At 30.5% G+C, this 26,182-nt stretch overlaps 1 protein-coding gene across 3 annotated transcripts in view; it reads right to left on the bottom strand.

Annotated features, from left to right (window-relative positions):
* Positions 1-25,524, bottom strand: part of LOC148278831 (uncharacterized) — a 55,159-nt gene extending 29,635 nt beyond the window's left edge. For 2 of the 3 annotated variants that reach the window (XM_088230831.1, XM_088230829.1), the window contains exon 1: positions 25,101-25,524. The gene's annotated coding sequence lies outside the window, so the exon portion shown is untranslated. Of the gene's footprint in view, positions 1-24,885 lie in introns of all 3 variants that reach the window. The other variant, XM_088230830.1, reaches the window with a different exon arrangement.
* Between the last annotated feature and the right edge of the window lie 658 nt (positions 25,525-26,182).

Here is a 26,182-nt window from a genome sequence, read left to right on the forward strand (position 1 = left end):
AATCTACACTACAGTTGGAATGTTTTTGCTTTGACAAATGATTATTAATGCATACATTCGTTCTTTTTACACGTGCACTTATAAATTTTCGATTATACACTTTTTACATTTTTTTTTTCAAAATACCCATATGTACATTTTAATTACCAGGTACGCTGTAATGCACTTGTAAATTTTAAATTAATAAAGAAAATCCAACACCGGAAAAATTGTTACTAATGTTTTAAAAATACGTAAATTGTTTGGTGTTTTTTTCAATTCAATTGATTTTTCGATACTGATAAAAAAATGTACCCGCATTGTGGAAAAATTATTGTCAAACGTTTTGAAACAGTGTTTTTCTAAACCCCGTGCGAGTGACATCTTTTATACAGACGCGTTCTTGTGTTAACTTATGGCATCAAAGGTGGAGTTTTAAATTATATGTGAACCTAGTATAAGTTTAACTAAAATGTGTCTAACTAGTGATGTTCTAACACAGAGATATGTTTCAAAAGCAAAATAATAGGAAGTCAAAAAGGTTTGTCTACCAGCGTACATTGTCAAATGGATATTTTTGAAATACATGTCTTTTACGATTTGCTTTATTGTGTGCGACAAGATATTTTGTTTTATAAGAACGGTTCGTAAAATAATAACGTGTCAATTTACAGTACGTAGTAAATTATTTCATTTTGCATCGCTTACTTTTAAAAATGAGAAAATGGATTGAGATCTAGTACACGGTTTTTTATATTTATGTTTCACTGTACCGATTTGATTTACATTTTGCTTCAATAAAGGTCAAACCGCACCACGCCGCGCGGCGTGGCAGGGCTCCGCGCGGCGCTTCGCGGCAATACGAAATATTGTTTGAGGAATTTCAGTGTTTTGGTATAAATATTTTTATTTGTTAACAGACTAACTTGTTAAAATATTGTTAAAAGATCGGAACGCACACGTTCTCTTGTTTGGTATTCGGATTCTCTGCCTCTGATCACCCAGGAAGTCCTTTTTTATTCAAGGCTGTTCTCCCGTTGTAAATATTCGTATTTTTTATTATGTTTGATGTGTTAGTTACGTTTGCTGTGTTACTGTAGTTTTAAGTCATAATTTTTGTAAATTTGCATACGTTTATTTGCCTAAATTGTTCTAATAAATTAACAATTTTGAATTAAAATCGAGATATTGAGGGGATCCTGAGAGGTGAATACGACGTGTTGGCCTCTGTCTGAAAAAAGTCAGTTTAAATATTCAATTGTAAAGTGTCCTTGAGGTGATTTTTTACAAAAATAGCGCTAGGTAAATCAGCCTTTTATAATTATTTTTATTATCAATACATCCTTTTCACCCCTCCTTAATCTGCATAGAGTTTGTATTCCTAAATAATATTTATTATAACGTTCCTCTGTGCGCAGCTGACTGAGTCCTATAGGACTCTATAACAGCTGCGGAAGAATGGTGGGCTTAAGGATCCCCCTCAATGTTAACAGACTATTAAAATAAGCCAAATTTTCTTACTTCTTCTAACTTCAGGCTTCAGGTGCCAGTCCAGAGACCATAAAATATACTAGTGTTAAAACACCTTTTAAAATAAATACTTCATGTCAACCATCTCGAGAATCAAACCCGTGACCTCTTTAATCGTAGGAAAACGTGCTGATTACTACAACACAAGGCCGAAAATAAATATACCTAACTTAAATTTATTTAAAAATCTACATAACATACAAATTACTTATCCCTATTCCTCACTTACGAAAAGTATATTTCTGGAAAGATGGAGACGTTTTCAGCCTTCCTGAGACTTTTTGGCAAACCTTATTTATTTATTTTATTTATTTATGCTTTATTAAGTTAGTTCATAACATCTTAAGAACTAATATAATCTATTAATAATATTAGAATTTTTTTATCGAAATTTCCCAATAACATATTGTTTCAAATTAATTTTATATTTATTTTTTTTTCTATTTCCTTTATTTCTTCAGGTAACTCATTGTACAGCTTCAATCCCTTGTACAATGAGTTTTGAAATTCTGTTTTTTTCCTCATTGGTAATCTTATCTTTTTTTACCCCTTGTTTCATATGTACGAGTATGACATTGTTTGTTTAATTTTATTACTGTTTTTATTTTATTCATCCCCTTAATTATTTTATGCATAAAAACCGACACATTATATTTGATTTGTTGCTTTACTGTGAGCAAGCCAATTTCTTTGTTCATTCTTTCTACATTAGAATAGATATTTCTTTTGATTATAATCCTCATTACCTTATTTTGAAGAATTTGTATATTTTGAATTTCTCCTTCAATACGTAAAAGAAGAATGGAAGAACAGTTATTTATGTGTGGACATATTATTGTTTTATTTAAAAGAATACTACTTTTTGAATCTATTACATTTCGTAATCTTCCCATAATTTTTTTTTTTTTTGAATTTTTTTATGTCACATATTGAGTATGTTTTTTTAAAATTTAAATATCTATCCGAGTAGAACCCGAGATGCTTTATTTCGTCCACATAATTTATATTCAAATTATCAATATTGATATTATAACCCTGGAGTATTATTTTTCTCCCTACATTCATATATTTTGTTTTTGATATATTTAATTTCAATTTATTTACTTTTAACCATTTTGATATATTTCCCAAATCGTTATTCATTTTATTTATCACTGTATCATAATTATCTCCTGATATGTAAACTAGTGCATCATCTGCCTTAGAGTTGAGAAACCTTAGAGTAATAACCTTATAGAGTCGTCCATATGGAGAAAAACCATACTTTGATTTTCGACTACAAACTTAGGTACAGATTACAGCAATACATCGGGCCGTAGGTACTTGCGTTGAGAATTGCAAGTGCAAACCGAAACCGTTCGTTACACGTTCGTTTCGTTGTTAAACTAAAAACCAAACTACCAAACCAAAAGTTTCGAACGCTTTTGTTCCATGCAATAGAGTTTAAGGACTTCTCTAGAGAATTATTACTCTCAGGTTCAAACCTTCATAGTAAAGCAAACCCTGGGCTAGTGTTTGTGCTACTCTCGAGTAATCCTTAAAAAATTAAATCGAGTGTATTTGGTGTTTCAGTGCAGTGCCCTATGCACCATCTGGTGCATATATTATAAAATACAATAAAATTTTTTTGCACCATAACAGGCCAGGAGGCCCAATTACAATGATGAATTACACCAGGATTGAGAAAAATCACTTTTTAAGTTTTGTGTTATCAGCGGGAATCGAACCCGGAACCTTCCGTGTGTGAGTCCAGCGTCTTGTCCACTATACCATGGAGGTCACCAATTGCCATAATTGTATACCCTCCTCCTTCTGTATTCATAATAAATTAATGTGAAATCTGTAATTGGCATTACTATTTTTAATTATTTTCTTGTATGATTTCCACAATTAATAAATACAAAAGTGTGAAAAATTAAAGGTTCGGTCTTTTTTTTTCGTGCAGCATATTTCGTCGTTCCCTTTCCATACCTAATGGTGCATATGGCACTGCATTGGTACACCAATCGCAGCGTATCTTGATCATTTTCGTTACATGAAGGTGAGATGATCAGTCTTACGCTTCAGGTACCAGTCCAGGGACTATGAAATATTCTAGTGTGAAAACACCCTTTTAAATTAATATTTCATATCAAGCATGTCGAGAATCGAACCCGAGACCTCTTGCATGGCAGACTAACGCGCTGACCATCACACCACGAGACCGACAAAATTATTTTTTTACTTTTAAACTACTTTTAATTACTTATATTACATATGTAAATAAAATCAATATATTGCTGCTCTTACTATAATTTGTCATTAATTTTGAAGATGTTTTTTAAATTGACTTAAATTTATTGTCTTATATTTCACTTAAAGATTCTTCTCATAGTTTCTTTGAATCCCTTAAAATAAATATCTGTATATTTATGTTTTTCCTTTTTTTTCAATTCTTAATTTTTAATTACTCTTACAAATTTTCTTTATTTTTAATATTATTTCCATTTGTAAATACTCACTACAAACTACAAACTTTAAAATTTCTTTTTTTCACTTAAATTTTAATTTTTAAACAACTTTCATTTATGTTTTTCTTTTTCCTTCTCTTTTTTATACTTTCATAATTAACCTTACATATAATTGCTTTATAATATAGAAACTTCACTGGTCCATTAGAATTCAGTCTAATTATGTAAAATATTAAAATTTGTAACTGTACTGTATGTTTCCTAAATAAAAGAAAATTAAAAAAAAAATTAAAAAAAACTAAAAAAATTAAATTACAGCATATTTAAATTGTTATAATTTTCTTCGGTGCAACTGGCCTTAAGTGTTAAGAATTAGACGTCCTTCCTACCACGTGGGAATACAGTACCTACTGTGCATGTAGTCGGATACGACCGTATTTTATCTGGGGTGCCTTACAAAGCTGACCCATTAGCGTTAATGGGAAAATCGTCTTGGTAACTCAGATCGGAATGTGATATATACGAGGAGTTTCCCGGAGAATTTTCACCCTTTGGCTTAATTACTGGACGATATATCAGATTACGTCATACAATTAAACTGATACCCTTAGAGATATGTTGAATGAAAAATTACGCTCTGGTTATATTTGTGTAAGTTAGTCAAAAACGCAATAAAAAGGCAGGCGTAGAACCATAAAAAAAGACTTATTATATTTTCAATTTTAATATTTAAAATTAATTTAAGTGTGTCATTTTATTAAAACGTATATATGTATGTACTTACTATACAAAGATTTATATGCTGTAGCCAATAATCGTGAGTTTTACCTTATGATTACATTTCATATTCCATTAGTGCGTTTGTAAATTCTTACAATTCGATTAATTGATCGTTTAAAGGATTTGATCAAAATCATTACTAACTTTATTTATAGGGATACATGTTTATTTATTCAATATGCTCTGTAAACAAATATAATTTTTACACAAGGTTATATTAAGGCAAAAAGAAAAGTAAAATAATAAAAAAAAAAACGGAATACCTCAAAGAGGCAACGCCTTGTGATTGGTGAGGGATTATATTATATAAAATAAAATACAACCTGAATTCTGACGATGTCGGTCACAACGAAACCCGGTCACTGATAAAAATTAATAAACAAAAGTGGAATAAAACCATATACGTATTTTTATTATTATAATTATTAAATTAATGTCCTTAGAATCCTGAACTCCCTTTACTGGTTTTTATATTTTTTTCTTAAAAATATTTTTTGACCCCTTTTCTTTCCTTGATTCCTCTTTCTCTCTCCTTCCAAACTCGTTATCTGATCCCACATTGTATATCATAATATACTCTTTTTTTATTAATGTGCAAGCTTTATCTCCCAATTAAAAAACAGTGGATATTTTTAATAAATCAGGTTTCTTTTATTATTATGTATATATATATCTTTTGATGTACATTTACGGTTTTTTTTATAAAAGACCAATCTCTTCTTTTGATCAGTCTATTTTTTGGTTGGCTGGAAGATATTGCTTTTAGCAATAAGTTCGCCTAAGTACTTATTCTTTGTACCTGAAGTTTTAAATAAATAAAATAAACCGATAATGTAGGAATTAAAATTTTCGTTATGGTATCAGAAATGTTATTACCATAAGTAAATTAATGGATCGGTGTTTTATTTGGTATTAAATGGGTGTAGTTTATTTTTAAAGTGTGATTTTTTTGTAAATTATTTATATGATAATTATTTGTGAAAACATACTGACTTTTGTCGGTTTGTTTAAAACATATTTAAATATCATTATTATTTAATAACGTTATATGTCTTATCACGATCACCGTGGTTTAATTGCATTAAAATAAAGTGTTCTCATTTAATCCACCGAAGAGAATATCGTGGGTATACTGGCAAAAAGCTTTAACTCTCAAATCCCTGTTTTGCGAAATCAAGCATTTAAGTTTTGTTCCAATAATTTTACCCTTTTATTTCTTATTTAAATATAGTATAGATGTTACATGTTTAGTGCTCATTTAAGAACATTTTTTAAATTTTTCCGTTTCTTAATTTTATACTAAGTCAATATTAAGGTATTTAAAGCTTTTAGCCTGAATAAAATACCGGGTATACGACTTAACCTTAAATTCATTTATAAAACTACAGATATAAGAAATTTAATAAGACTTAGTGTATTTTTTCAGTTTGTAGACCGTTAAAAATTTTACAAAACTGCATAATTAAGTCAAATCAGCATATTTTCAAGTTTACGTTTTTTGCCAGTTTACCCCCGATATTATCCATAGACACGAATGTAACATAAAAACGTATATTATTTTGTTTGAAATAAATAAATATATTTACTAAGATATTATACCTTCATATTTGTGCATATGTTGGTATTGTCAAGAAATTTTATATTCCACCGAGTTCTTTGAACAGTATGTACAGTTCAATCTCATTGACCTATTTGGAACAGTTCCTAGAAAATCTAATGATAAACATTCTGTTTCTAATTCCGATTTCTTTATTAACTATGTAAATTTGTATGTTATTAGACCAATATTATAATTGCATTAACTTCAAAGCAAAAATTAATGTACATTAACCTCATTTTTTTTTCAATACTTAAATTACTCAAGTCAGCCTCGTGGTGTAAATGCCAGCGCGTTTGCCTACCAAACAAGAGGTCTCGGGGTCGATTCCTTAAATGGTTGATATGAAATATTTATTTAAAAGGGTGTTTTCGCAACAGAATATTTCATAGTCCCTGGACTGGTACCTGAAGCGTAGGACTGATCATCTTATCTTCATGTAACAAAAAATGATTGAGGTATTTTTTAAAAATATTTTATTTATTAAAAGAAAACAACAGCCATTTTAAAAAAAAATATATTTGTAAATAAACAAAAAATATACGCCAATTATAATTTTCTAACATTACTAAACACAATGTCAAAAAAAAAAAAGGCGTAGCTTTATAAAGCTACTCCGCACCATTCCACGCGAAAAAAATAAATAAAATATCACAATGAAAATAAAAAAATAAAAGAAAAAGTTTTTTTTGTTTTCTCGGACTTAAAAATCCTTTCGCCGGCGGATTCATACGCTGCGATTAGTGTACCAATGCAGTGCCCTATGCACCATTAGGTGTAGAAGGGGAATGACGATGATGACACAAATCTAAAACTATTGTGGTACTCTGATAACTAATATTTAAAATCTTCAATTTTTTAATTAAAAAAAAAAAACCGTTAAATTAATTTAATTTCAATGTCAGTCATTATTAATTAAAAAATCAATTAAAACACATGAAAAAAGTAGAAATAAATAAGTACGAATATATTAAAGGAATATAAATAGAAATTAGCACACTTTTTTTTTAATTGGAGCAAAGTTTCATGCGACTATGATTTTAATGAGGAAGTTCAGTGGTTTTTTTTATTTTTTAATAGACTATCAAAGTAAGCCAAAAAATGACATTTTTTATTTTAAGTATCGTGTTATTATTATTTTAATTTTGTCATTCCTCCGGCCGTGACGTTACGAGTTTAATTTGGTGCGTTTTCCCGGCATTTAAAAAGAGGAACCTGTACCTGTCAAAACTCGCTAAACGTTGAAAACATGGCTACCCGGAAACTGGAAATTTATCACAACACATAAAGAAGTTAAAAATTATTGATTAATGCTTTGCTAGATCTGTGAGGTTTCTGTGAAGTAGTTCATTTTTATTTAAACCGTTTTTTATTTTTTTTATTCATTTTCGAGAAACTTCGCCGTACAATGATCTGGTATATTTTTTACCGCGTGTAAGAAAACATTTTTTTATATACGATTCTCCATAGCACTGAACTTCCTCATTGAAAGTTTTCTGAAGTATAAACAAGCTTAATGGAAAAATTATGCTTTCTCGCGTCTTATAGAGTGAATTCTGCGCCCACATAAGAAGTAAAGTCTCTGAACATCTTATTTCAGTTCACAACAGTTAGTCATTTTCTGTGACAAGACAGTCGTCGAAAGAAATAAATTACTCTTTCTAATACGTTTTTTTTTATTTTTAGTTTGAATGAAACATAAAATGTTAAGTTTGCAAAAATGTTTGTAGACTGGATTTTATCCCCTAGGGAGTAATTAAGATAAAACAAATGACAAAAAATATATAAAACATTTCAGAGAAGGAAATAAAGAAGTCGAGGGAGTGAAATCTAATATTTGGTCTACGAACATTTGGTAAAACTCAAAATATTCTAATTAAACTAACTGGTCCAAGAACAAGTATAAAAATTGGAAAAATCGTTTTCAGGCGTTCGCTGGTATGTGAAAAATTCAATCAAATTAATCTCTTCACTAAAATAAAGTTTTCAACTATTTAAACTTTACTAAAATCAACAGATGGAAGGATTGAAAGAATATGGATGCTTAAACATGGGCAAAATAGTGGATGTGAGACAGTGTGTAAAACGGCCACTTAAACCAGACAATGGCAGATCATAAGCCCTGTCAATGCCTGGACTGTTTTATTTTGTTTTTCAAAATGTTTTTGAACTCTGTTGTAATTTGGAACTCTGTTGTAATTATAAATAGCTCAAATAGAGAAAAGTATAAGATTTTACTATCCCGAAAGATTATAATTGTTATTATCGATAACTAATACAGCGTCATTTTTGTAATGTACCTCAGGGGCGCTTTTCAAAGTATTAATAGCAATACCGATTTTAATTTCACAAAAAAAACATTGTGGCTTATTTTTTTTTTTCATATTTTTAAATGATTTAAAGAACAGCACCTGTCACTCCATACCTTCACAAACACGAAATACCAATTGACATGAAGATTTATTACCTACATTTGTATTTATTAAACTTAAAACACTGCTAAAATTATAAAATTGGATTTCTATTAAATTCTCACGTGATGTAACCGGCATTTCAAATTGCATTTAATTAATTAATATCTCGGCAACTACTGTGAACGATAGCGAGGTTTTTTTTTAAATGAACCTTAACATGTGAGAAAAAAAATATAACACATGTCGCATGGCAGATAATTTTTAATTAAACATTTTGTCCATCAGGATCTACGAAAGTGACAAAATATTTAGTACTCTAATACAAATATAAAAAAAGGTAATTTGAGAGAAAAATATGTAATAAAATAATTAGATCCATATAATTTTAATACGATGAAAGACGCTGTGATTATCAGGCGATCATTTCCTAACCTCGGGTTCGCTGATATTAATTTATAGTATGTTTCCTATATGTATTTGGGTTTTGTGTCGTTGTTTGATTTGTTTGTATTACTACGTTCTTCTTCCTTTCCGAGGCGGGATCTGGAGCGTGCGGCCGCGGTCTCAATTTGGAACTAACACTGTATTCCTTCACTGTTTTACTGGGAAATTAGAAAAGGGTGATTGAGCTGACCATGTGTATTTGATTGATCACAAATTGACAAAACTGCAGTGAGGGGTACAATGAAAGCTTTTAAAGTTTCTTTGTTTTGTTATTTTCGCGGTTTGATTGTAAAGAAATATTAAATTTTCGCTTAGTTAGTTTAAAAAAATATATATTGATATGCGAAACTGAAGAATGACTCAAGTCTTTATGAACAGTTCCGGGAAATGGGTGGATGCTTTCATTGTATGGTAACCTCGGGTTACCTGATGTTGATCTATGGTAACCTCAGGTTACCACACAGAGACTCGAGGGAATTTTTTCACACAGTAAGTTAAAGAATATAGAAGCACGGGTAGATCTGAAACAGATGGGTAATTAAGTATTTATTATTTTTTTTAAATGATGTGTCTCTGCTATCATTTTAATTATATAATGAATAACCAATAAGCTAAGCAACACTAAGTTCATTGTAATTTTAATTATATGATGAATAACCACTAAGCTAAGCAACACTAAGTTTATTGTAATTTTAATTATATGATGAATAACCACTAAGCTAAGCAACACTAAGTTCATTGTAATTTTAATTATATAATGAATAACCACTAAGCTAAGCAACACTAAGTTCATTGTAATTTTAATTATATGATGAATAACCACTAAGCTAAGCAACACTAAGTTCATTGTATTTTTAATTATATGATGAATAACCACTAAGCTAAGCAACACTAAGTTCATTGTAATTTTAATTATGTGATGAATAACCACTAAGCAACAAAATGAACGGAGCAAGAAGCACAGTAATTTCTAATAAAAATATGTCAATCGAAGCTAAACTGGCAGTACACAACGGAGTTTTAGTCCCAACACTTATGTTTGTAAGTGAAACATGAAACTGGCAGAGGAAGGATGAAAGCCGAGTGAACGTGGTTGAAATGCGATCTCTTAGACGAATGTGTGGGAATTCAATGTATGACAGGGTTACGAATAATAAAATCAGGCGAGAGTGTAAATCTGAGTCAAGTATAATTGATTAGATTAAGAAAGGGTCTCTGAGATGGTTTGGTCACGTAGAATGAATGGACGACGAAAAAATGGTAAAACATGTATATATGGCGAAAATGGATGGCAACATGAGACGAGGACGACCAAGGAAAACGTGGCATGATCCGATAAACCAAAATCTTAAGTCTGGTCATGTCAAAAGCAGAAAGAACCGAAGGGCATGTATGACAAGATGAATGAATGTGGAAGAAGCTAGGAATGTATGCCAGGATAGACGTGTGTGGCGGTCCATTTTCTCTGCCTACCCCTACGGGGAAACGGCGTGATGGTAGTAGTAGTAGTTCAAATATACATTTGACAAATTAGATCTATTTTTTCCGCTTTTTTATAAAGTACATTTGAGGCGTTTCTTCTGTTTCTTTTGTTATTGTATCCCGGTCGCTACTTTTTTTTAGTTTATGGTGTCCCTGGAATCATGTTTTATTATTAGCAGAGTTGCTATATTTAGCGGCGGAGATGCAAAGCGCACGAGCGCCACATGGCGGCGCGGAGCGGGGCGGCGCGGAGCGGAATCGCTTTATTGCCAAAGTTTTCATATCATATTACGGGAGGCATGTTTTCATTAGGAGGCTTGATAGAGACAACAGGCGGAATAACTCACTGTATATATAATAACCATATTATTTGTGCCTTGACTTTTAATGAGGAATTCTACGTTCTCATAAATTAGGGATTTCAAAAAATATTCTTATTCATCGTAATAATAATTTTCTATCCAGTAAAAAGGCTTATAGTGCAGACCAATTAAACTTTTTTATGCAGAAATCAGCCATTCATAGAAACGTGAAAGTGATTTTTTATTTTTTTATTTAAATTTTTTATTGATAACCCCTTACGGGTTGCATACATTTAACAAAATATTTTTACTTTTAAAATTCACATTCTACTGTTAATAATAATATATTTAACATCTTTTGTAAAGGTTGTCTGAGTCTTTTGTTTAGTTTTGTCTGGTAGTTTATTGTATGATTTCAGTCCGTGGTTTATTAATCTCGATTGTCCTTTTCTCGTTTTAAAAGGTTGAATAAAATATTTTTCTGACATTCTCGTATTGTGTTCATGTTTACTACAGTTTTTTTCAAGTTTTAATTCTTCGTCTACAATTACATCAGTGGCTAATTTATGAATAAATTTTAAGGATTGTATTTTAAAGGGTTCAGTTACATTTAATTGTTTAGTTTGTTTAAAAAGTTCTTAAGTTGCTGTTAGAAAGGGTAATAATAGCACCTTTGTAAAAAGAGTAAATTATCAAATTTACAACACAACAATTTGGAATCGGATCTGTGGTCTGGTCACCACATAAAATAACTATCTAATTTTATTGAATCTGTGCAAACAAAAAATATTCGTATCCTAACATTTAAATGTAACCTGGGCAGAACCCTTCATTCTTATGATCAGCGCCTAGAACATTTTAGTCTAGATAACTTGGAATTTAGGAGCCAGATTTTAGACTTGATATATCTTTATAAAATAATTCATTGTAATGTTGATTCTACATGTTGTTAAGAGAATGTACCCTATCGATGATTGAGATCGTATACATAATTTTATCTTCCAACCTTCAATAATAATATGGCGAACTTTATGCATACTAATGCATTCTCACGTATGTTAAGATTGTATAATCATATAGAAAGTAATGCTGATATTGATATCTATAACGATTTATTAAATAATTATAGGAAAACTGTAACTCAATCTATAAAATCAAATAGTCGCTGATGTAAGTTAGGTAAAATAATTTGTAATAACCTGTTGGAAATAATTTATTGTAATAACTTTTATAACAATCATCGAATCTAATTAAGCTAGCTAACTTTAAAAAAATGTATTTTAAACTTTTTTTTTCTTTATTTGCGCATGTTCACATATAATTACTGAACAATGTCTAAAATAACCGTTTGTGATTATTATACCAATTTCATACGTATTGATTATTGTTTGTGAACCATATTAATAAAATAAAACAAAATAAACAGTTGAAATATTTTTAACTTTCTCAAATGATAAACAATGAATACATTACGTTTTTTTGTACTACAAAAAAGAATCTAGTTAAGTATTTGACCAGATTTATGATTTTTGAAGTACAGTAAGATTTTTCTAGTGCTGTGGATGTTTTCTGCAAATTGAGAAATGCTGTTTTTGTGATCGACGCCATCTTTGGAAGGTGATAATTACAGTTTTTTGTATGAAAGTGGTCTGGCTGTTTTTAGCAGAACATTCAATTGACCTTACTGCATCCGATAATTGAGGACTGGCTGATTTCTGTACAACTACGTTAATTTAACTATATATTTATTGTCTTCGAACTGAACCCGGCAAAGCTTTGCTATTGGTAAATTTGAGTACATACTCGTATATCGGCCTTGTGGTGTAGTGGTCAGCGCGTTTGCCTTCCATGCAATACGATCACGGGTTCGATTCCCGGAATGGTTAATATGAAATATTTATTTAAAAAGGTGTTTTTTTGGCGGCCTCCGTGGTGTAGTGGTCAAGACGCTTGACTCACGCACGGAAGGTTCCGGGTTCGATTCCCGGTGAGAACACAAAAAATTTTAAAATGTGATTTTTCTCAAGCCTGGTTGTTCTGTAATGTAATTCACCACTGTAATTGGGCCTCCTGGCCTGTTGTGGTGCAAATAAAAAATTAAAAAAAAAAAAAAAAAAAAATACACTAGAATATTTCATAGTCCCTGGACTGGTTCCTGAAGGGTAAGCCTGATCATTTTACCGTCATGTAACCAAAATGATCAAGATGCACTGCGATTGGTATACCAATGCAGTGCCCTATGCACCATTATGTGTGGAAAGTGAATGATGATGAATATGACTCGTATATAAATTATATGAACACAATCGATAGTTGGATATCAATCATTGTATTTAGTCCAAATTGCGTAAGCATTATTATATTTATTATTGTGAGGGCAGAGAATTTTTTTGAATAGGTATTCAAACATTTTTTTCTGTCGCTATCTTGCAGATGCCTCCCTAATACTGCGCGAAAAAGACAACTGCATGTCAGAACATTTGTTAAAATAGACGAAATCGTCGTTTTCTTGTCCCGTTTTCCGCACCTCAAAGCTGAACCGATTTCTGTATCGGTACGTTTTGCGTTTTTCAAAAATAGTTATATTTGTATACCGTGCGCCCAAAGACAGCAGAGAAAACTGTGTTTTATACGGGTTTTTGAATGGATCTTATTCCTATAGCTTAATAGCTCCCATTTTCTTAAATAATAAATAATTTTTCAAAAAACGAAACAATAGGACATGCCAATGTTTAAAGCATAAGTCACTCATTTGTCTCTCCTGTAAAGTTGTGTTCTTGGACTTACTGTAGTTTACCTCTCGCATACAGAAATATATATACACTTGGATAACCGTCTATTATAAATATTACGGATTTGTATGCAAAAATTTAGCTTTGTTCCACTTTTAAATTAGCGCCATATTTAAGAGGTTTCATAGAAACCCTTTAAAACTGTTTACACTTCGTTAACTAATGCTGGGGATGTTTACTTAGTAAATAATACTGAAAACGAAGCTTTTATAAATTATTTGTTTATTATAAAATAAATATAAACAACATTGTTTTTATTAACATATTACAACAGAGATGAAGAACATTTAAGAAAAGGTAATATAGAAGTCTAGGCATCTACAGGGCTTATGACCTGTCAATGGCTAGTTTAAGTGGCCACTTTACACACTGTGTAACATTCACTATTCTGCCTATATTTGAACATCTATATTCCTTCAATTCTTTCATCTGTTGATGTTTGTGAAGTTAAAGAGCTGAAACCTTTATTTATGCAGGTGAGATTCATCTAATTGAATTATTTCACCTACATACTAGGCAACGCCTGAAAATGTTATTTTTTCAATTTCCGTACTTCTTCATGGACCATGTAATTTATCAACAGTGTAGGTGAACAATGTAGGTGAAATAATTCAATGAGATGAATCTCACCTGCATAAATAAAGGTTTTAGCTCTTTAACTTCACAAACATCAACAGATGAAAGAATTGAAGGAATATAGATGTTCAAATATAGGCAGAATGGTGAATGTTACACAGTGTGTAAAGTGGCCACTTAAACCAGCCATTGACAGGTCATAAGCCCTGTAGATGCCAAGACTTCTATATTACCTTTTCTTAAATGTTCTTCATCTCTGTTGTAATATGTTAATATTAACAGCTCCCCAGGGGGTTGAATCCAGTCCTTGTCTACAAACATTTGGGCAAACTCAAAATATTGTTAACATTGTTTTTAACTACTTTTTTATTTTACTTTTAGTTAAGTATGCCTCGATAAAGAAGCTTGTATGGTTTTGATACCGTTAGTAAAAAAAATAAATTGTTTTATATTTACATATTTTATTCAGCATATTTTTCCATTTACTTTAATATAAAAACATATTGTGTGCCTTTTAGATCTCTTGTTATGAACCCGTATTGAGCGATATGATTTTTGTTTTATTTTTACATTTTTATCCCGGTAAACTATTAAATATTAGTTTGTCATCGCGTACTTTATTAGTTTTTATTAAGATTTAAATAAAAGAGTGCAGACATAATATTGTACACATGAAAAATAGAGAACATATAATAATTTTGATTTTGATGCGTTGGAAAATAGAAAATAGTTTTAGAAAGAAAGAAAGATAAAAACTCAAAAAAAAAACATTTAATCAAATGGTTTAAAATATTTTTAAAAATGTGTAAATAGAGATAAGAATACAATGAAATGAAAGAATAAACATATACTTTAACATATTTGATACTTTAGAAAAAAAAAAATCAATTTAGTGGGTGCTCATAAATGCACCCAAAACAAAATAAAAAAAATGAATCTACTAAACAAAAATTAAAAATACTTATTTAAATTCGGATCCTAAATATGTAAATAAAATAAGAAAAGAAAAGGTTTAAAAGAAAATAGTAAACATGTATTTAACGATACATATATATAATGACATAAAATGACTAGACAATATAAAATTTCTAATGTAACCCTTAGGGGTTTTTTAAAATTGTAAATAAATAAAATAAAAAAAATACCAAGTTTCTTAAAGTCGTGATTATAGAATTAATATTTTAATGACTTATATAAAGGAAAAAGATTAAAAAAATCACTGTAAAAAATTAAATAGGATATATATAATTGTGTATACCTTGATAAAGAAGCTTGTGCAGCTTTCAAACCAGCCGGTAGAAAAAAAGTAGTCAAGTTTTGTATTTATTTTATTGCACTACCAAGTTAGTGCTTCAAATAAATATAAATATATGTATCTATATATTTATATATATAATAATATAATTCATATTAAGTAGTAAACTCATTTACGGTAGAAAATTTCCATTTGATTACCTTGAAAGCTTAACCTAAATACCTGGTTGCTTCGTATACACTCCAGTCGCACCTGTACCGGGCCACGTGTTTTGCATCTCATTTTATGGATACCTTGAACTGTGAGTCTATTTTTAAAGCTGGAACATAAACGTCATTTGCTTTGGTGAATCTAGGCCTAGGTGATGGATTCTTTTATTATATATTACCAACGTTAGTAGCATTAAAAATAAAAATCTGTATTCTGCCGTCCTTACGAAGAGTGCAGAATGTTTCATTTTTGACTACATTTTGCTAAATACAGATTCGGAAACGCTCACTTTCGTCGACTTGATGTTATATTTTGAAGGGGTGTAATCAAATAAAATAATGCATGTAACGTAAAAGTAAATCAAACATCTTGTAGAGCAGAAATTTCTTTCGAATGACGTATTACCTCTATTATTTTGTTTTACTTTTAAAGATCTTTTATAATATTTTAAAAAAAGGGCACTAAATTCATTGAGACGAAATTTCACGATATTTATGAAAATAGTTGAACGTTAAATAATTTTTAATTTTTCGTCAAAATTAACGAAACGGGTAAATAAAAAAAGCGTTATCAAATAACTTTTTTTCCTTGATTGATTGATTGATTTGGTGTTTATTTTGTAGAACTCTATATTCAAACTTATAATATTAGAGATCAAACACTGATTTGAGTCTACTGAACACTTTATTTTATTTTTACAAAAATATAAAAACCTAAGTTTCGTGACAATTGTTTCGCCTTTTTAGGGCATTTCCAAACAAATGTGAAGATTAGATGGATTGAATGTCCTTATATAGTTATATAATCCAAGGTACTTAAGTAGAAAATAAAAATAATCTTATGAACTATAGTATGTACATTTATCATAATTGAGGGTAAAACCAATGGTTAAGGGTGAGGCTAAGGCTAAGTTTTATAGGTAATGGGGAATTTAGGTATTTATATTTCAATTTCGGAAAAAATATAACAAAGATAGTATTTATTGACAAATATGTATGTATTGTGAGATAATTAATGAAGCTACATAGTTGTATAACTTAAGATAATTGTTGTCGAAAATATATCAATAATATTGTAATCGTACGCAAAACATTTTTAAAATTAACGAATAAGAGTAATAAATTACGACAATAATTAAAAACCACTCCAAAAACATTATATAGATAAGAGTGACCGGAGAGAGAAAATTCTAAAATATATGTCTTTAAAATGTTCTAATTTAAAAACAAGTTTTGAATTTTAACCGTTTTTATTTAAAATCGTTCTCCGATTACTGGGTTTCGTCGTGACCGACATCGTTCTAATAAAACAAGGTCACAGTGAACAATTGTTTTTTAAAAATGGTCCAGACTTAAAACCGTGTGACAGATTATAAAGTAATTACAAACAGTTCTGCCAAGAAATGTCAGTAGTGAGACTCAATATATTTTAAAAAAACTTTGTCTCCCATTTTCATATCCGTCGTTTCATTGTTAAATGCTATTTGATGTATATTTTACGTGCAATGAGTTTTTTTAATTTTTGTAATATCTAAATATATATATATATATTGTTCTTCGGTACCGGTGATGTCACTGAACTTTTCCTAAACGGCCAATCCGATTTACGTGCGTTTTTCGGGGAAATGTAGATTTTAGCTCGGCACGTGTTGACGTGTTCGTAGATATTTTTAGAAAATTTTCAATCTTATCTGTTAAAAATAAATGATGCTTGAAGATTACAAAAAATACGAGTTCATCAGTTCAAAAAATAAGAGAGATATATCAAGTCTTCTCTCCCATGTCGACTAGTGTGACATCACAGGTACACAAGAGTTAACAAACAACATTCGCTTTCTATGGATCCCAATCAGATTCATTCCTTAAATTCCTTATAATTTCTTCCCATTTATTTCATTTAACTGGATTTTTGGTAGTACTTAAATAATATTAACCAACATTCAATACATTTTTGAAAATCGCAATCATAAATAAAGTACATCCCTGTTGGTGAGAAGAGCAGAGTGTAACATTTGCAAAAATAATTCTATTTTTAAAAATGAATTATTTTATGTTTTGGAATTCAATCATAAACAAGTACCTAGGTCTAGGTACCTTTTTATCAATGAAAAGTCTTTTCCTTTAATCCGGATAGTTTTTGCGCGCTTTCACGACACAATCAGACATTTTTGTTTAATTTCTTTTGGTTTCGAATTAAATGTCAAGCTCGCGACAAACCCCGGCTGGCGGTTAAAAAATGACTAAATCGGCGTTGAACGTGAGTTGCGTGTCATCATTTTAGAGGGCTCAGGGTAAAACGTGGTTTGATTTTTCTTCATTAACACGTATTCCAGTATTTTCTCCTTTTTTTATAGCACTAGAGAAATGATTTTTGCACGGTTTTGATTTGAGCACGATAAAGACTCTTAGTCAATCCATGAGGAGATAAAACGAAAAAATAACCCTTTTTACTGGCAAGTAAACGTGCGGGCAGAACAACGTCTGTCGGGTCCGTTAGTTATATATAAGAATATACTAATGTTTCGTTATCCGCACCATTAGGTAAAAAGAAGTACCATTAGGAATATTACTTCCTAATGGTAAAGAAGTACCATTAGGAATATTAATTCCTAATGGTAAAGAAGTACCATTAGGAATATTAATTCCTAATGGTACTTCTTTAATATACAAATAGCAACATATCTCGTTCACTCGTTAAACGAAAGTAAGATAATCAATTTTACGCTTTAGGTTCTACGAACGTCCAGGGACTATGAAATAAATATCAGAGTGTAGAAATATTTCAGAGTAATAACGCGCTGCCCGCTTATAGATATGCCATTTCGTTCTAGTGCATAGAAAAAAAGCGTTGCAAATTTATGGTTAACGACAACTTTACTTTGCTGGTGGCCATTTTTGTTTGGTTTGACAATAGACGTGTTACGGACGCTTTCTTAAATGTGCTTGGCTTTGCTCATAAATATCGTGGAAATTTCATTATTTTAAAAAATATAAAAAAAGAATTATAAGAAGTTTATTGGCGGCCTCCGTGGTGTAGTGGTCAAGACGAAAACGAAAATGAAAAAAAAAAAATGAAAAAAAAATGTAATAACAAATGTCAAACACGAGTATATAAACAATGTTAAATTTTAAAAATACAATATAAAGAATTAAAAATAAAACACTGTTTAAAAATACAGGTGGCGTAGAAAAATATATAGAAGCAGCAAAAACGAGAAGATATTTAAAATAAAAAATAAGAAAAACAAGTAAAATACAAGCATATGTTACGTAAAGAAAGTTGAAAGGTTTAAAGCCGCTAGGTACATAATATTATAATACAATATAAACATCATATAAACTTCATTTTGATATGGAATATAGGCATTGATTTTTAAAAAAATACAAGGCTTACGTTAAAGACGTTGTTAAAATTTCTACCTTTGAAGGTAATAAATACATATGTGTATTTTAAAGTAATTACAGTGCAAATTAACATCTATTCGGCAATTTTAGACCTGAGGGAGGCCCATTGTTTTGCTGTGAACTGCAGCCAACTTCGTAATTGATAATCCTATATCGATAATGGTGCGCATGGGTGGCTCTTCAAGCGGTAGCGCGTTATTACTCTGAGAGATATCCGTTTTCCTGTCCGGAAAAAAACCTAAAACCAAGAAGTGTTAAGAGCATGTTAAACAAATGCACCCTTCACTACACCACGATACCCTTAGGTATAAAAGTATGTTTCTAAACGTGTGCACAACATTAACTTCATGTTGTTTATTTTTGTTGAATTCAATAAAATAAATAAACGGATAATTTTTGTATTCAAAAATGTTAGGTATCGTTTTTCGATAAAATTTTAAGTATGTCTAAATGTTTGAAGACAAAGCTGGATTTCACTTTCCAGGGAGTTATTAATAATCAGCTCTATAAATCTTAGATTTTTATTTCATAAAAGTCAACAGATGGAAGAATTGAGGAAATGTTGTTAGGTGAACATAGTCAGAAATGTTACACAAATATATTTTAAAGTGATCATATAAAGCAGCCAATGGCAGGTCATAAGCCCTTTAAATGCCCAGGCTTCCATATTCCTTTCTTAAAAATGATTTCCTTCTCTGTTGCAAAGAATTTGAATTTTTAAATCATAATATATTTTTTTATCTTTTATTTCAAAGTGCACTTATTTATACAATTACTTTTCATTATTAAATACAAAACTATTTTCTAGGTGGTAAGTTTTTATTACCAAGACATTTTGTGATAGTTTTTTCGTGTTATGTAAATTAATAAATTTCTAATTCAAATTTCAAGCCATCAGAACGCATTAGCAAGTTTCAGATAATTTGAACTCAAATGCCTCAACACTAATTTGTTTAATTATTCTGAAACGTCTAAAGCCCTTGACTTTATTAAACGAAATTCTCTTGTTATAAAAACTGCGAATTCAAGCTTTAAAAAAATAATAATTGAGAAAAAATATAATAAAATGTTTATAACGCTTGTAAAGCACCTAACCCTTTTTAAGGATACGAATCGTGAAACTTTACTAGTACCAAAACAGCAAGCTATTGAGTTTTGATAATACCTATACTGTTTGCCCACCACATATCGCACACCGCCATCTGAGGACTTAAGTCTCCTTGGCGGTGCCCACATACAAAATAAAAATTCCCATTGCCGAACTAGAAAAGCTGCTTGAAGGATCTCTCCGTAACTTGGTAGCCATGGCATTTTGCTGAAAGAACATATTAATCTAGAAGTACATACTATGATGTGAACTTAGTTGGATTGAGAAAAAGGGGGAAGTTAATTCTTAACTGATTGGGATCAAATTTTTATTTTATTTCATTTCACAAATCAAACATTTTATTTCCCTATTTCCTGCCTCACTAGGTAGCACTGTATCGAGGTAGGAATTTCTCTTTTTTTCGGTTGAATCAGTGGGTATTCAACACACTTTATTATTAATTATGTTTTTCTTTTTTCTAATTGCTCCAATAGATCCATAATCCATCTATTTTTTCATTTTTTTTTTTATTCCCGGAGCTTCTGCGGCAAGCCGTTGAAGACTCTTGGTTCTATGAATATGAGACTTTGCTGTCCGTACACCACCAGGAATTTAGGTATTTTGAATATTTCTTTACCCGAAGACCTTGTTTTAACTTTCGTATAAGAATGCTTTGTTTTATCTTTTAGGATCCGAACAGAGTGCTTTTTAAAAGGATTTTCTGATTCTCATTACGTTGAACCTTGTTAATACTTCTTTTGTTGGTATACGGATAGGAACTTTCATGGGGACTTTTAGAAGTGCAATATTCATTAGATGGAATGCTATCTTGATTGCTGTTCCCTATAATCACATATTTAATTTGTGAATGGCACAATGCAAAGTATATAACTTTGGCCGCCGCTGGGTTTATGATGTCGTTTTTTTTTCTAAATTCACATATAAGTTTCTTTAATCTACGTGTTATTTGCATCACGCATTCATTCCTATATATGAGGGAATCAAAGTAAAAAAAATATATTTTATACCGTCCAACTGTTGCAAGATAGGATATTTGCTACATTTGTTTCTACACGATGGATTTTGAAAAAAGATGACTGAGGGAAAGTATCTAGTGGTTTGACTTCGTAAGAAATGTAAAACCCAAACAAACAAACCATCACGCTATTTTATATAACTTCGAATTTTACGCAAGAATATAACTTCGAGCCACTCTATATTTGCATACATACCTCGCTTCGTTCACATTCACGTTTTCTCATGCACGCACGCCGATTATTCCGACTGTTGATACGTCCATCTTCAAGTATTTGTTGGATTTAATGACGCCATTTTATTTCGTCTTTCTTTTTTTCGATATCCATCAATATATAATCTTTTTAGTTGTTTTTTGCTGTCCATTTGCTATACATTTCCAAACTAACGCAGCATCCCTTACTTTATTTTGTCGAGAATGCTCATCTTAGCTTTGCAAATCACATGAATCTTGACATTTTGACACATACATTCATAATCAATTATCTATTCGTCAAGAACTATGAAATAATTTTGCTGTAAAATACTACCCCTTTAAACAAACGTAAAATCAACCAGAACAGATTCGTATTAAATATTGTCTAGGATATTTTTATCGAATAAATATTTGTATTCTTTTGATCATGGACTAAATGTATTATCAAAAATTATACAAGGGCAGCAAAATAAATCAGTGGTATTTTTTAACACTTCTCAAAAACAATACGGTTTCTTTCTTGCATCCGTTTTCCAGATTTCTTTTAACTATAGATAATATCGCGAAATTGTTGGGTATACGAAATTGTATAGACTTTTACATTGAGGCAAAAATAAATCCATAAACACGGAAATTTTATTTTGATACATAAATCATTTTGATTGATAAATGTTACAGAAAATCACGTGGGTATACATAAATTAATTGATGTGGAAAAATTCAATTAGAGTTTTAAAATATTCGCCAACGTAATAAATTCACTTCAAATGACGGAAATAAAACGAAGCGTATGTAATAATGAAATATAAATTTTATTTCCACATACCAGTTTTCTCTTATGTAAGTTGTTCAAGCAAATAACAGTTTCTGGTGAATCAAAATAGTTCAGTTCGATGAATTAAAAAATGAATAAAAACCTCTAACACAATTTCATAATTTCATGGTGGCAAAACATAATATTTATCAATAATTAATCTACAATATTTTGAGTTTGTCCAAATTTTTGTAGACAAGGACTGGATTCAACTCCCTGGGGAGCTGTTAACATTAACATATTACAACAGAGATGAAGAACATTTAAGAGAAGGTAATATAGAAGTCTGGGCATTTACAGGGCTTATGACCTGTCATTGGCTGGTTTAAGTGGCCACTTTACACACTGTGTAACATTCACCATTCTGCCCATATTTAAACATCTATTATTCTTTAATTCTTTAATCTGTTGATGTTTGTGAAGTTAATATAAATAAAGGTTTCTGCTCTTGAACTTCACAAACATCAACAGATGAAAGAATTGAGGGAATATAGATGTTGGCAGAATGGTGAATGTTACACAGTGTGTAAAGTGACCACTTAAACCAGCCAATGACACGTCATAAGCCCTGTAAATGCCTAGACTTCTATATTACCTTCTCTTAAATGTTCTTCATCTCTGTTGTAATATGTTAATAATTAATCTTGTTTTGGGAAATACGAGACGTGGACGTAGGACATGCAATGTTAGACGGAAACTAATTTAAGCAGTGAATCAATCACAGTTGTTTATAGCGATGTTTATCACGTCTAATAAAAGTCCTTAACCAACACTTGTCGATAAAGAAAAATATCGCGTAGGTAATTACTGACAAGTGCGGCCACTGTGATTTAGCTGCTGGGCCGATATTACCATAGGAAGTTAACAGAGTTATCTTCAATTACCTGTTAAGTCAAATCAAATTTTCTGAATGAAAAATATTCATTTCAAACTGTTTGATAAACATGCCAGGATACCGACGGAAACGCTTAAAATATTAATGTAAATATACTCATTTTCGGATCGAAAATTGGATTAATCAGGGCCCTGGCTCCCGATTACAATGAGAAGTTTATTGAGTTATCTTCAATTGTCTATTAGCTACAACCAAATTTTCGATGCGAATATATGTATATAAGTAGACAAAAATAAAGTGTTTAACTATAGGTTACCGACGATGATACTTTGAATCTTCAAACAAATGTACATATTCGATTTTACTTTCTACAAATAATACATTTGTCCATACAATAAAAGGTAACATCATTAACTTCCCACTATAATTTGGGTCCAAAATACAGTAATCTATATTATTGTTAAATGTTCTAATGGATTATGGAGTCTCTGAAAATAAATATGTAAAATGCGACTTTTTTTAAAAAAGCCTTTGATATGCCTAATAAACGCTAAAATTATGCTACTCGACAGATTTAGAGATGGATAATCATCCCCCTGCTCAGAAACATGAATATATAACAAGAGTAAGAAATAACATCATTGTCAATATCTCTGTTTTGCCTTACATTTGGACAAGGATCTAATAATTATTTTTCTGCAAAATTACTTAATATGCTTCCACACGAAATAAAAATAAGCGACAATAAACAATGTTTCATAAGATAAAAATCTAGCTAAAGCAAATTAGGATGGATGAAATAAAAATAAAAATTTGAATGACATAAATAATACTTTTTAGTTCTCCTAAGAACTAATTCCCCTGTTGAAGAGGACTCATAAAATAATTTTGAAAAAAAATATATTTTATGTAGTTCCTATATTAATTATAACAAATAAAATAATTAAACCTTAAAACGCATGTTTATTAACAAATATTTGCTTTGACATGGCTAACATGTTATTCACAATATAAAAAACAATAGCACTATTAGTTTTTATTTTAAGAAAGAAAAATGTATCGGTAATTTGGATTAGTTAGAAAACGAATGCTGGAAAACTGGAAAACCACTGTTCTGATCAAGCATTTTATAGTATATTATGATAAATTAATGTTTTTTTGTACATGTTACTCGATAAAACTCTACGGTGAATGATTTAGATAAAATTTTCAATAAAACTTCTTGGTTTTGATTCACTTTTATTGAATTTGACCAACGAGCGTTTTCGCCTAAGGCATCTTCAGGATAAATGAAATAAAGGTAAAACTAAACCATGAAGTTTTATTGATAATTTTATCTAAACTATTGTATTAAAGTCATCTTCACTTTTAATAAACCTGTAGGCGATTGTTTTATTTTAAGTAATTGATTTCAAATCAATATCTTGTTTTATTTTAAGAAAAACACATGATAGTAATATTTGAAAACTTTTGTAATTCATATCATATCATTAATTTAAGTGTTTTCACGCTATGGATTACATAGACGGGATACAGTTTGGGTTTAACCTAGTACATAGTTTGAACCCGCCAACTGGTGTCCTGCAAGACACGTGAAAGCTTAAATTAATTATATTTACAGAGTCAATGAAGAATTTACTAACTCAACAATTATTTTTTTAAACCCCTTTAACCACACATGAGGATGATAAAATACTAAACACATGTGATTTACTGCATTGAAAAAAATGGGTTGTCAGGCAATAGGAATGAAAGAAATGAAAATGTTTTCCTTGTGTCTCAGGAGTACTTTGCAGTAATACAAGACCCTTTTTAAAGAGATTTATACACCTCAAATTACGCTACCAGTAAAATATCATAATTTTATCCTTACAACACTACAATTTACTTCAAAAATATAAAACTCAAACCAACTTACCTAACTGAGAAATACGCTCCCTTAATTCAGATTTACCGCTACAAAACTTGATAACTTTTGAACAAAATAAATCAGTACAATTTAGCACAGTCTTTTAAAGTAACCGCTTTATTTAAGAATAGAGCGTTCTTTAAACGTAAAAAATCATCATATTTTTTCGTTAACTTAAAGTATGTTTTCAACGACGCACCGCGGAAACTGGTTGAAAATTAGTTTTTTTCAAATAGTGCGTCTTGATCTTATTTTCAGGATCTTTTTTCAGGAAGTTTATGTAATTTTCAGATTAGTTTCCGGTTAGTGCCGAGTACCGGCGTCGCGGCGCGTATAACGAAACACGCAGCCTGCGTCTCGACGCCTCACTCTCTTGCCCAGCCCACTGGTCCACTCTGTTTCGGACTTCTCAGGGGAGTAGTCGAGAAAGACTAATCGCTTAGACTTTTTATTTAACGGAAATAAACTTGTTTAGTGGTTCTTGAATATTTAAAGCTTGACGGTACAAATTGGTGTTAAAGTTTTAGATGTTAAAAAGCAGATAACCATCTTCTTGAGTTTTTACGGCGCTTATCTTGTTAACTAATTTCCACAATAAGAAACAGTAAATAATTCACATATTATGTTAACTTATGTACATTTTTAATGTTACTTTTTACTAATGCAGACACTGTAACTCAATGCATTGGTTCGATTCCCAACATGGTTTATCGACAATGTATTTTTTCACTAAAATATTTCATAGTTCTTGAGGCAAACAACTGAACATCTAACCTTCATATACATTGCGGTTGGTGTACCAATGCAGTCTCCTATGCACTATTGGATCCAGAAAAAGAAAAATAATTACTACTACCATCACACCATTTTCCCGTAGGTGTAGGCAGAGAGAATGGACCGCCACACACGTCTATCCTGGCATCCATTTCTAGCTTCTTCCACATTCATACATCTTGTCATACATGCCCTTCGGTTCTGTCTGCTTTTGACATGACCAGACTTAAGATTTTGGTTTATCTGATCATGCCACGTCTTCCTTGGTCATCCTCGTCTTACGTTACCGATCATTTTCGCCATATATACTTCTTTTA

The sequence above is a fragment of the Micrasema longulum genome, unplaced genomic scaffold (assembly GCF_059751315.1).
Source record: "Micrasema longulum isolate JH-2025_06_02 unplaced genomic scaffold, ASM5975131v1 h1tg000821l, whole genome shotgun sequence".
Lineage (NCBI taxonomy): Eukaryota > Metazoa > Arthropoda > Insecta > Trichoptera > Brachycentridae > Micrasema > Micrasema longulum.